The sequence below is a fragment of the Adiantum capillus-veneris genome, chromosome 22 (assembly GCF_014529385.1).
Source record: "Adiantum capillus-veneris isolate H3 chromosome 22, ASM1452938v2, whole genome shotgun sequence".
NCBI classification, from domain to species: domain Eukaryota; kingdom Viridiplantae; phylum Streptophyta; class Polypodiopsida; order Polypodiales; family Pteridaceae; genus Adiantum; species Adiantum capillus-veneris.
The window spans coordinates 49,292,299-49,304,875 of record NC_140952.1 but is presented as its reverse complement, the minus strand read 5'-3'; the positions used below and the strand labels follow the sequence as shown (position 1 = coordinate 49,304,875).

At 43.2% G+C, this 12,577-nt stretch overlaps 2 pseudogenes; both read left to right on the top strand.

The window, feature by feature from the left end:
* Positions 1-1,709: 1,709 nt before the first annotated feature.
* Positions 1,710-2,497, top strand: LOC147429315 (uncharacterized; annotated as a pseudogene).
* An 8,929-nt stretch (positions 2,498-11,426) lies between these two features.
* Positions 11,427-12,249, top strand: LOC147429314 (putative pre-mRNA-splicing factor ATP-dependent RNA helicase DEAH5 pseudogene; annotated as a pseudogene).
* Positions 12,250-12,577: the final 328 nt, after the last annotated feature.

Genomic DNA, 12,577 nt, shown 5'->3' with positions numbered 1-12,577 from the left:
TTGTACTGCGGCACTTGGAGCAGCATGCGAACCTACGCTTGCCATCACAAGGAGTTTTACACACATTCCAATGTTGTAAACATGGCGCTTTTCTCACATTTTTCCTACTTTAAAGTGTGAAATATAGTAAGAAAGAATAACAATGTTGTAATTCAAGTAAGGTTTTTCTTCATCATTGAAAAATTATATGTGTTTTTTCATTATTAGAATGCGCATATGAGAATCATTTTCTCAAGTGAGAATCCACATATGTCAAACGAACCAGATGCAATCAATAATTCTCAAATGAGAAAAATTCTTAATAAATTAGATTTAACCTTCAAGGAGTATTTCCCACGTGAGAAAAGAAAAATTCTTACCAAAGAAAGTTCTTGGGATTCTTTCTCATCTTCAAAAGAGCAAAAGTTCTATCTTTTGAAAGTTCCATTACGACTATGCTCTTTGTTTTCAAAACATATCCATGCCAATGTTCATGGCGTCTCTTTCCCTCTCTCTCTCTCTCTCTCTCTCTCTCTCTCTCTCTCTCTCTCTCTCTAAAACACACACACACACACACACACACACACACATCATGATTTTGTAAGCCCACCAAATTTCATTAAGGTGTTACGATGTCATTTAAATATATGAGATACTTCCCACTACAATCCCGCCCCTCTCTCATGCATCCCTTCCATGTTGTTTTACAAACATATCCCATTTCCTGTTGGTGTTCTTATACTATTATAATACATGAAAAATTTCTATACAACGTTCTCAAAAGTGACAAAACGCATGAAGTTTTATAGTGAACTTTTGCATGAAACCTTGAGAACAATCATCCTCATAGTCTCAAGCCGAGAGTAGCTTAATTTGATTCAATTCTCTATTTATAAGAAACACATATGTAACACTCATATCGAGTTTGCTATTGATTTCTATTCTCAATATAAAAAAATATACAATTCATATTTTTACCAAAAACATTGATGTATTACTACCAACCGCTTAGCATGACAATGGATTTACCTTAGGACATAACGATACACCCTTTATACTTAGCATGATGTATTGGATAACAACCAACTCAACATTGCATTTTGAGTGTCCTAGCTTCATATTGTCACAAATCGACATACCAACAAAAATAAACACTCTATTTTAATAAATTGAACTTATAAAGAAGTAAGTTATTGCATTACAACAATAGATAGCACAAAAAGATTTTACAATGTGGAAAACAATTGATGTTCAAGCTGGATTCATGTGGTACTAGTAGAAAGCACCCATGTAACATAACAACGGAGAAGATATGTGGGGTCTAAAGTACTTGAGCACTCCCTAAATATTGGCTTATTCAATCCTTTTAATTCTTTTATGCAAGGCCATAAGTGGCCATACATCTCATCAATGTCAATCAAACCCATTGCCTCCACAGCCATGGCCTCCATCTCCTCAACATCCATCTCAACCAGCTCAATTACCTCCTCTGAACACAAAATTTTTGGCATGAGAAAAGCTATTAAAAACATATTCATGAAGAGATGTTAGGGAAATTACCTTACACTTGGCTATGGTCTTGTCTTTTCTACTCTTCTTTTGAACCTCCACTTTGTTTTCCTGTTTTGATGGCAACAAGGAGCACAAACTTGTTTTATTTCACAATGTGAAATTCTATTATAAGAAAAAACATTAAGCTTCAAAAAACCGTTAAATCATCTTGCCTTCTCATGATTGTGCTCTACATAGCGTTGAGGCCTTTTATTTCAGAGCAGAAGGCTAATGAAGTGTGGGATTCTTGTCTTCGTGCTCCTTCATGTCCATGTCAAAGTATGATCATGAGAAAAGGAGTACTTGTTGGGGCTAAGAGACCAAAGCCTTTGGATCTTAATGCCACAGAAAAGAAAGGGCTGATAGACTTTTGGGCACGAAAAGATGGACATTTATTCACTCTTGATCAAATTCAAACAAGTGCTTTTTTTTATTCTAAGATATTTCTGAATAACGTAAAATACATGATTGGTGAGTTTGTAGTTGTTCTTCGAAGCAGTAGTGAGAGTGAAGGACAAGAGGTTATGTCGCGCGGGTGTTTAAAGAAATTATAGAGTGCCTACTAGATAGCATTGATTATCGTGATGAGATTACTGGAATGCATGTCATTCAGAGAAGTGAAAGACGAAATTGTGAACTTATAGTTGAGCCCATCAATTGTATTCAGCATAATTGTTTTTGGCTTCCTACTTCGAGCTACGACAAAGAGATACTCTACGAGACAAGTGGCTCAGAAGTTCGCCAAAGACTATTACTTCCAGGAAAGGTGGGTTGCATCCCCCCATGGCTCGAGAGAGGAGATCTTGTTCTTGCAAGGTACTCTGAAACGTCAAATGGTAATGCTTTTGTGAGGGAGGTGGACATTGAACGCAAAAGGGCTCTTCTAGCTTGGGTTGGTGAACATCTTGGACAAGCTTGGGTGGATTGGAAACACGTTTACAAGGTCATGCAAGGTGTGATGTTTTAATTTCTTTTTACAAGGTCATGCAAGGTGTGATGTTTTAATTTCTTTATGTACATCGTTAAGTATGTAGTATAATATGTTTGATTTGTAATGAAGTCATTGCTTAATTTAACTGGCATTTTGTATTTCTCTCCTTGCAATAAAAAAATTACCACACTTTTGATTTATTTTTATTATATCTAGTACCAACTCGCTAACCATACTTATATGTGAAATTGTTGTTTTAATAGGAGCTGGAGCTATTTGAAGTTCATTCAAAGCTACAAGTGATATCGGGACCCAAGATTATCTTTAGCTATTGAAGTTTAATAAATGGGTCATGCCCTTTGTGTATAACTATGCTACAATGTTTTTTGTTGGCTTATTGTTATTTGAGCTTATGATAGCCGTGCATATTGAGATCGATGTAACCAAGAGAAAACTATTTGAAAACTTCTCTTTTGATGAGATTTACAAGCTCAATGCTTTAGTTTTATGATGCTCTTCTTTAGGAAAAAAAGTAAATTTTTCATTTGAAATGAAATTCCTATGAGCTACTTCTTTTGGTGAGTGCTTAACACAAGTTTTTAGGTGTTTCTCATATTTGCAACCTAGAATGTTGTAGTTAGGGCCTATCAAATGAAATTAAGGTGACTCTCTCATTACACTCTTTCAAGTTTTGGAAAATGTCAAGCTTTGTTTCCAAGAGATAGTTATTCAAGAATGCGATGCCCTTTTCTAGTTTAGTTGAATTATGTTTCGGTTGCTTAGTGGTACAAGTATTTCCTCATGGGACAATCAATACATGCTATTTCAAATGCTCTTTTGCCTTACGGTCGACTTTGACCATCTATCTAAACCATCTGTTGGATGACTTTGGTTCTCAAAATCATAACTGATGTTGGTTGATGTACCCCATCTATTACATGAATTTGATGATCTATCTTAGTCAGCCAGCTTGATCGTGGCAATATTTTTATTGCAACAAGTTTGTTGTTGTCCACGCTCTTGAGAATATCAGTACCGTTGATGCTCGTGGAGGTATCAATTTATGGCATGGTTGAGGGGTCACTACCATGGATGGATACCCACACTAACATACCTCTTTTTATAGAAGTAAGAAGTGATTCCTTGCATGGTTCAAATTTACAGTTTTCATGAATAGCAAATGTTGTGTACATTCTATGTGGATTTTACAGGAGAGGGTTGGACAATGTTAATGTGGCGCAAATATGTATGTATGCATTTTGGGCATGCTTGTCACATTGCTAATTGATGCAAGTAAATGTATAATAGTCGTGTGCATTTTTTCAATGTAAAACTGCTTTGAAATAGCTTTATAGGAATGGTTTCTTGGGGTGAGACTAGAGGTAATGAGAAGGGCATGAATACGCTCATATGTTTCTTATATGTGAATAGCACTTTGGAAGCATGGAGTCTTGTGATTGAAAATTCATATATTTGAAAACTTCACACATTGGAGACATAAGGTCTAATTGATAAAAAATTGCTTATGTGAAAATTTCCGAGGTTGGAAATATGGAGACTCACATATGAAATTATCATAGGAGAAAATTGCTCACATTGGAACAATGAAGATGTGTGGACGGTTATACATTCATATGTGAGAAAAATTTCGCATGTAAGATAAATTATGAGAAATCCTTTCTAACATGAGAATAGTTTTTCTGATTATCGAAAAAATAAAACTCAGAACTTCTCTTATGAGAGAAATCATGTATCACGTGTGAAAGAAGGGGTAGGGAATGGTCATTTACTGACTATTCCGCATAATATTGACGACCCTATGGTGACCGGCGGAGGCCGGGAGCCATGGTGGGAGTCAATATTATGGGAATGGTCAGTAAATGACCATTCCCGACCGTCAAGGTCGCTGGGAGGGGGGCCGAGCGAGTGTTGCCTGCATTGTGCAGTTGCGTGTGATAGTGTACGACAGTTCATGCAATGTGTTTTGACAAGGCGAGAGCAGGGGAGTAGGCGAGACTCGAGAGCAGCTGGAGCAGCAAGATTTTTTTTTTTTGTAGAAGTTTATTACGTACGCTGATTTGGCTTGCACTAATTGGAGGACTCCAGGAGGAGGTAGGTATTCCGTTCGCTGACTTGGCTTCAAATGATTGATCTTTGGAACATTGGAACCCAACCCCTTGATTCTCTTATACACGATCTTGCACGCTATATCAATTTCTTCCTCTCCTCTCAAAAAGAGAGATATCAACTTCTAGCTCCGTTAAAAGTATCTGCATAACAGTAATAAGTGCAGCATATAGATAGTCACTGTATGGTTGCTTTGCATACAGAATCTCGACAGAAAAAGTTCTTAGAAAAATAAAATATCCAAAAAACTTCTCAGCATCACGTGTAGCTGAGGTGACTATAAAACGCAAATCTTTTAACAGCATTACTGGGTCCTTCAACAGCCCAAAGAGGACATCAGTTTGTATTGTTCTTTCATGTGCTTCATTAAGCACGATAACAGAATATGCTGAGAGCTGGCTATCCACAAGCTCTTCTCTCCAAAGTATTGTGTCTCAAGGCCCCTATAATCCTCAAACCTAATCCCGTAACAAACCTCTTCACCAAGCTTGCAATCAAATTCTTCAGCAACCCTTTTGGCTACGGACACTGCGGCCACTCTTTGAGGTTGTGTGCAACCAATCTTCCATTTTGTTGTGTACCCTGCTTCTACTAGGTACTGTGTAACTTGTGTTATTTTCCTTGGACCAGTTTCTCCAACACAACTAAAACCTGGTTCTCATGGACTACTCTTAACCAACTCATTTTTAGCTTGTAAATGGAAAGGCTTTGTCTTGCTACGGTATTGATAGCTTTGACCGCTGGCCAAATGTAGGTGCCTTACCAAATGCATTCTCTTCCACTCTGGCATGTCATGGGCACAGAGCCCTACTCCACAAAATTCTTGAGCGAGATGCTGCTCTCGTGTTTTTGGCATGGGATCTTCCCAAGGACGATTCCGAATCTTTGGAAGGGAATCAAGCATTGTCATTTGTTGTTGCTCTCCATATAAACCAGAGTCAGGCTGCAAATCGGCTCCCAGGAAAGCTCTCTATCACTGCTCCACCCCTGAAGCGTAAGCTCTGTGACAGGCCGGCCCTCCTGAATCACAATCATCCTACTAGCCGAGGACAGCTCAAAACGAAGTGCTGGCCCTGTGAGGGTGGACCAAGCAACAGCACCCCAAGTGTACTCACTAGCTGACGACAAGGCTGGCATCAGCCGTAGAATCCGAAGCCAAACCTGTTGCGCCGTGGGGCAGTCCCATAGACAATGTCTCTGTGACTCAGTTGAGTGGTCACCATAGTCACAAGAGACGCGTCTCGAGGAGTGGGGATGGGGGACAGGGCTCCAATGGATTTTTAGTGTGAAAAAGAGGGCGGGGCGGCAAGTGGGGACTGAAAAATGGGGACAGGAAGCCCAAAAATGGGTGTCCCCTTGTGACTATGGTGGTCACACACGGCACAGCCCGCCGGAAGGTCACTGTAGACCAACCAACTTCCCACTGCGGTAGCTCGATGAGCGACAAGCCATTGGAACATGGTGACTCTCCTCGGTTGTCTGCTGTCCCACAAGCGCTCCCAAAAGTCTGCCGAGAACTCAAGTGTGAAACCCTCCTCTACCAATGGCCTACTGCAACAGGGCGGGTCTCTCCGAGCAGCCAGAATGTGGTGCCCCAGACGTGCTGTGTACTGGAAGGGATCTCTGGGTGATCTCCTGACACAAAAGGGTCCTGCCAAAACCACTCCCAGGGTCCCACTGCACTCGTGACCAGGGTGACTCTCCCAGGCCCAGAGCCTCCAGAGTCCAATGTCCAATCTCTAGATTTATCGGGTCGGGATCAAGCATAGATATCCTCCCTCTGCTGCCCACAACTCGAAACTGATGAAAGCAACACTCTGCTACCTCAGGTGCCTCAGAAGCAACTCTGTGAAGTCGACCCTCACTGAACCTCAAAGAACATGCAAGGTCCTAAGTCGGGGCAGGCCCGTACTGTGACAAGAACCTCAAGGCGAGAAAAGGCCTCCATCCAGTTGGGAGCCACCGGCTCGAGAGGAGTGTGCCACTCTGCTTGAATAGCCTCGACGATGTCCTGACACGTGCTCTATACGCCCCTCATGCCACATAGCTAGGTGCTCTGACTCTCCTTAGAAAGTGCTTTAAACCAATCTCCAAGGGTGCGGCCAGGACTCTCTACCATGAGACTACCATGAGACATGGGGTTACTGCCAACCATGTGACCTCGCTGTGTACTAACCAAAGGGTTCCATGTAAGGGGCTGTCTCGAGCGCTCCTCTATGCATGTGGGCTGGTGCTGCTCAAGTCCCCCCTCAGATGCTCCCAAGACCAAAGCAAGCTGGCTCCAATGGCCTCTTGTCTGTGGAACTCTGCCTCCGATCCTATATAGCAAGAGCTCTTTCCAGGGCTCCTCCCTTGGAAGAAGACCCATGACAATGAGCTTCCCAAGGAGGCCTCTACTCTGTCGTGTTGGATCAATCATACCCAATCCCCCCTGAGAGCAAGGTAAGGTGATGACCTGCCATGAGATTTTGGCCCGAGCCGACTGCATGTCTCTCCCTGTCCACAAAAAGTTCCTGAGCAGCCTCTCTAACTGACTGATACAAGAACTTGAGAAGATCCAGCAAGATGTGGAGCTTCCGCCAAATGGCAAGGAGGAGGGGGGCAGTTTGTTGCTTTGGTGACAAGTCCAAGCCAACCTGGCAGCCCAAGTAGCGAACGAGTGTCCCTGGAGGGATCTTTGTGTGGTGGGTGTTGCCCCAACATACCTCGAAGACAATGCCAACCAAGCATGACTAGAGACTCCTGGAGGAAGCCACTTGGCCGATTATATGCCGATGGATCAGCTGTCACACTCACTCAAGCCTTTCTAGATGTATAGCCACAACAATCCATTTTGCTCCCTTAAATAAGCATAATGTCTGTAGACAACACCACCAGACAAAACGAGGTTTGCTTAATGGATTGATTGACAGAACTACATTTACCAAAATTACTCAAATGCTAGAGCTCCCTTTCTATGATGTCATCCCATGGGATGCTCTAATTAGAGCCCGTGCTCAAAATGGGTAAGGCCGACAGGTTGACTATTTCAAACAAATGTGACACGACATCCTACTAGAGCAAGTCACCCCTATGCATACATCGGGACTCACCAAAAATACTCTTTAAACCAAAGAAAAAAAGGGAACACTTTAAACTTTCCCAGATTTTAGCTTAAATTTTGGAGTATTTGCTGGTATTTACACTAAAACTTGTATTCTCTCAATTTTCTTCAAGACATGCGCGGACTCTAGCCAGGATTCGGGTCTAAAAATACACTAAACCACTCTTTTATACGAACACCAATGAGCACCGCACCCTCAAAGCCTATGCTCTAGATTGAAGCCAAGACAAGGGAACCACCACGACAAGATTTTGAGGTACATAAATGATCTCATGGACACAGATGCTGTGTTCATCAAAGAGCGTCCTAGAGACGGCCCCTTGTCTCAAGGTCATGTGTGCTATAATTCGAGCCATTGCAAAGGGAAAAAAGTAAAGATCAGAATTCCAAGGGAGGGACTGTTGGAGCATCATATTTGGGCAGGTTGGAGCTGTACCATATTAGGCTGGTAAAAGACTATAAAACTGTCCTTTCTAGATCTGGGAAGAAATCCGTCACTCTTAGTATCATTTTACATCCTTCATTCTGCTCTTAAACCTTTCATCGGATAAAATTAACAAATTATGAATATCAAGCTTCTCTATGTCTCGAACAGTAGAAATTTTTGTTTACCACCTATAAATACTTTCAAAAAACTTTAATGGGTCTAGCCCGTAAATTGTTTTCTTAGATGAAGAATTTGGAACAAAAAGGAACAATTTTGTTATTTTGCTGGCCTAAATATGGATGTAATAAAGCTCCTCATATTGAGACAACGATTAATCTTCTGTTAAAGGACCAAAGTACCCATTGAAAGTCTGTTATGTGAGACTTATCTAAGTGACTTAACGAGAGAAGTGGGTTACAAATAATGCCAAAATGTAGAATAACTGCAAGCCAATCCTGAGTGAGGAAGGAGATTCCTCACCTTTGATGTTGGTGTGAGCTTATAAAGGTGTGCTGCTCAACTTGACGGTTGCATCTCCCTCTTGGCAGATGAAATCTTCAATTGCATTCAGTTTAAGCTGCACCGTCAGCGCAAGTTACATAAATTCGGACACTGAGTGTCCTTTCCACATAACAATGGCAACCTACTGGCGACCGTCAAGTGTCGGGAGGAGGGGGCTGCAGTGTGATCACTGAACATGCTACGTGGAGGGCATTTGAGGCTGCCTGCGTCGCCATCAACATTCCCAGCGCTGACATGGAGGCCATTGGCTCATTCACATGTCGTTATCACCCATTCCGAGAGCTGACTTGTCAGCAGCAGAGCTCGCGCTCAGCTATTCCGCTTGCTGCTGTGTCCCATGCACATGCCCGTAACTGTGGCTTGCAGATTCTGCTTGCTGATGTGTCGCATGCTCATGCTATTCCCCGTGCTGATACGTCACGCAGTGGTTGGCGGATGGTGGACTCACGTCTGCATGGAAGACTGAGGAATGCTCCCTGAAGGGAGGGCTGAGATTAACAGCCCCCCTACTCCCGAATGAGAAGACACGCATACAATCAAAGAGTGTAGTACGCGAGCCCCTTATGCTTGCGATTAACGCAGAAGGCTCAAGATTGGCAATTTGGCCATATGAAGAGAGACTTGAGAGATGAACGATTTGAGTGAGTATGTCCCCACAATTTTGTTTTCATTACTTTTGGTGGAATCTATGGAGATTTTTGCATCCCTTGGAGAAGAAAAAGGCCAGACAAGGCACGTGTGTGGCTGGGGAGAGAGAGAGAGAGACAATAATTCAGATTTTTTTGTGATGGTGATGTTTCCAGCATCGCGCAACTACTGTGGGCATCCCAGTGGCAGGTCGGGTGAGCATGGCGAACGGAAGTGGCGACGATTCATGCACAATGGAGGTCGCGACGAGGCGCACCAAGCTGAGCCAGGGAAAGGAGCCGGAGGCGTAGGGATGAGACAGGCTGGGTCCGAGTCTGCTGTGCGTTCGTCTGAAGGTGGGAGAGAGAGAGAGAGAGAGAGAGTGAGAGAGTTGTATGCTATCGAGAGAGAGAGAGAGAGAGAGAGAGAGAGAGAGAGGATGTCCTGTGGGTAGACGCAAGTTGGTAGCAATCTTTGTGGGAGCCCCTCGATGAGCAGAGAACGCCGGCTTGCGTCTGTGGAGAAGGAGGACAGCAGAAGGCGAAGATGAGCACAAGCTGGCAATCCAGAGAGCCATACGACAGTAGATAAAAACGGCTAGTGGTGGGAGAGGACAGCTCGTGCCAACGATCGCTTGGGTGATGTGGAGCTCAAAAAAGGTTAAGAAAAGGTTAAGGCAGATGGAATCTTGGTGATAAATTAATGAATGAAGTTCAAACGACCCAGTATGAGGGAGTAAGTTCAAAGACCATTAAGTAGAGACAGAATCACTATCGATGATTGTGTGAAACCATTAATAGTAAATGAACCATTACTACATGTATGCCAATGCCCAGTTGATTGATTCTTTGGGTCTGTTCACACGTTCTGCAGCAGCTGTGCACATTTTTTGAGAGGTGGAACATTTCCATGAGCATGGATGGCCCTTCATTTGATTGCTTTGAAATTTGTGCTCATGGGGTGAGGAGCCCAAATCCACCTAGATATATGAAACTCCAGAGTCCACGTTGAGAAGTAGGAACAAATGATAAAATCTCGAGGCCTGCCTAACATACAGGATAGATAAGCTAAACTCTTAGCCAATAGGGTACTCATGTGATGATGGGTGGTCCATTAAGTGAAATCACCAAAGATCCCATTAAGCAGGTTCCATTTGTGAGGTGAGAAAAGGAAGGCAGTGGTGGTGGCATGGTCGTGTAGAGTTCACCCCAGCTTTCTCTCCTAGTTTGTCTTGTTGCTTTAAAGTTGTCCCTCTCTTCCTCCATGTCTGCAGAGTGTTGGTGCAAAAGGGGATGGGGTATGAGAGGTTGATTTTGCAATGGATGCATTGATGCCTTTGCCCAAGTTCATTTTTAAGTAAGGGTTACGTGTTGACACATCATTGGAAGCATCCTTAGTTTCAATGTGTACTAACCACGGGAAAACTGTTCATGAGAATGGATTTGGGATCTACAAACAAACAAGATAACAAAAAAGCAAGAATTTTTTAAGTGGCAGCGCATATGGAGGCGCCAATGGCCCACGCTCCCCTGGCGGAGACGCCGCCTTGCAGCCTCTTTGCCTGTGCAAACCCACACCACCGATTTTCTGTCACTGCACACATCCAGCGACTGTCACAGACAGACAATACATGTGGCCACGACATGCTATACAAACCTCTACATGCTAACCTACCTAGTCGTTTGGTGAAATTGCACAGAGCTCTACAAGCTCCGCACTGTCAGTAGCAACTTCAACGTCGAGTGCAGATAATTGCATGCAGTGGAAGGTCTGCATTTTATTCACGATCATAGACAGATTCATTTTATTGACGAGTACAATGAATCCCTTGATTCTATTCTACTGGATTACTGAGGAGATGCACACAAGGAGTTTTGTCAACTTTCTCACTTTAAGTTCTCACTTTGGACTTTTATCTAACCGTCAAGGTCGTTGGTCGGGGGGCACTGCATCCTCGCCGTTGATCTGGATTGCATTACTGCGCAGAATAAACCTGCAGAGCCGCTCGATGCATGACAGGTCAACGATCAGAGAGAAATTGACAGTTTGCAACCAATCAACGGTCTCCAACTCAGCCACCAGAATGCGATCTCATCATTGCCAATCATTGCATGCCACGTCCGCAGTCGGAATCGATAATGCCATAATTATTCCCCCCCATGCAGACAAGAACTTTTGACCCAGCACCACCAGGAACTAGGAAAGTGGTGGTTCCAAAGGCATCTTTAACCATTGATCGAATCTACTATGTAGCAGAACCAGGTTTTGCTAGGCAAAATGTCTATAATCCCAAGCTTGGGTTAGTTTCACTTGTCATCAGGCCCATTTCTCAAGCGTCTGGAAAGCAAAGCGTGGGGCGAGCAAGCAGATGGGACCAGGCAAGTGCTATCGCTTTGTACACGGAGAGCACATGTAGGAATGAAATGTTACCAACAATTGTGCCTGAAATCCAGAGAATAAATTTGGATTTGGAAATACAACTATGTAGTTAAAGGCTCAGGGCATTAATGATTTATTGGCCTTTGGTTTTACGGATCCACCGCCGCCACAGGCTCTAATATCAGCCATGGAACAGCTCTATAGTTTAGGAGCCTTGGATGAGGAATGGCTTTCGACAAAGTTGGGAATGAAGATGGCTAAGTTTCCTTTGGAAACACCCTTATCAAAAATCCTACTTGCCAACATGGACCTTGGTTGCAGTGGTTAAAAAATCATCATTGCCTTGCCATGTTATCTGCACAGAACATTTTTTAAAGGCCTCGAGAGAAACAGCCAAAGGCTGACCAAGAAAGAGGAAAACAAATCCAGCCAGAGGGGGACCATTTGACTCTTTTAGCTGTTTACAAGGCATAGAAAGCTCAGATTTTGTGTGAAAACGTGACTCTTTCTCTCTTGATGTTGCTCACCATCATGCTACGTGAGCATTTCAGTGCTGCCATCATGCCAATTTTTAAAGTCAAGAACAACTCTATGTTAGGCTGAGCATGTGTATTGAAAAGCCGACAGAGAGCGAGGGAACCCAAAAAGCAACCGTCTTTCGCTAGTTGATCAATGCTCCTGACGCACAACAAAACACATCCAGAGCCTGCTCACACTTGTGCAAATTGGCCTCACAGCCCTCCAAAAACAAGCCTGAGTCATCAACAAACTTAGTGTCGAGAAGCTCCACTCCCCAAATGGGTAGCTGTAGGCTCCGCAAACCAACCTCCTATGAGGCCACATCGCCTCTGCATAGAAAAGAAACAGGAAGGGGGCAAGAGGGCAGCCCTGCCGTACTGAGCGTGTAAGCATAAAGCGTTCCCCTCGACCT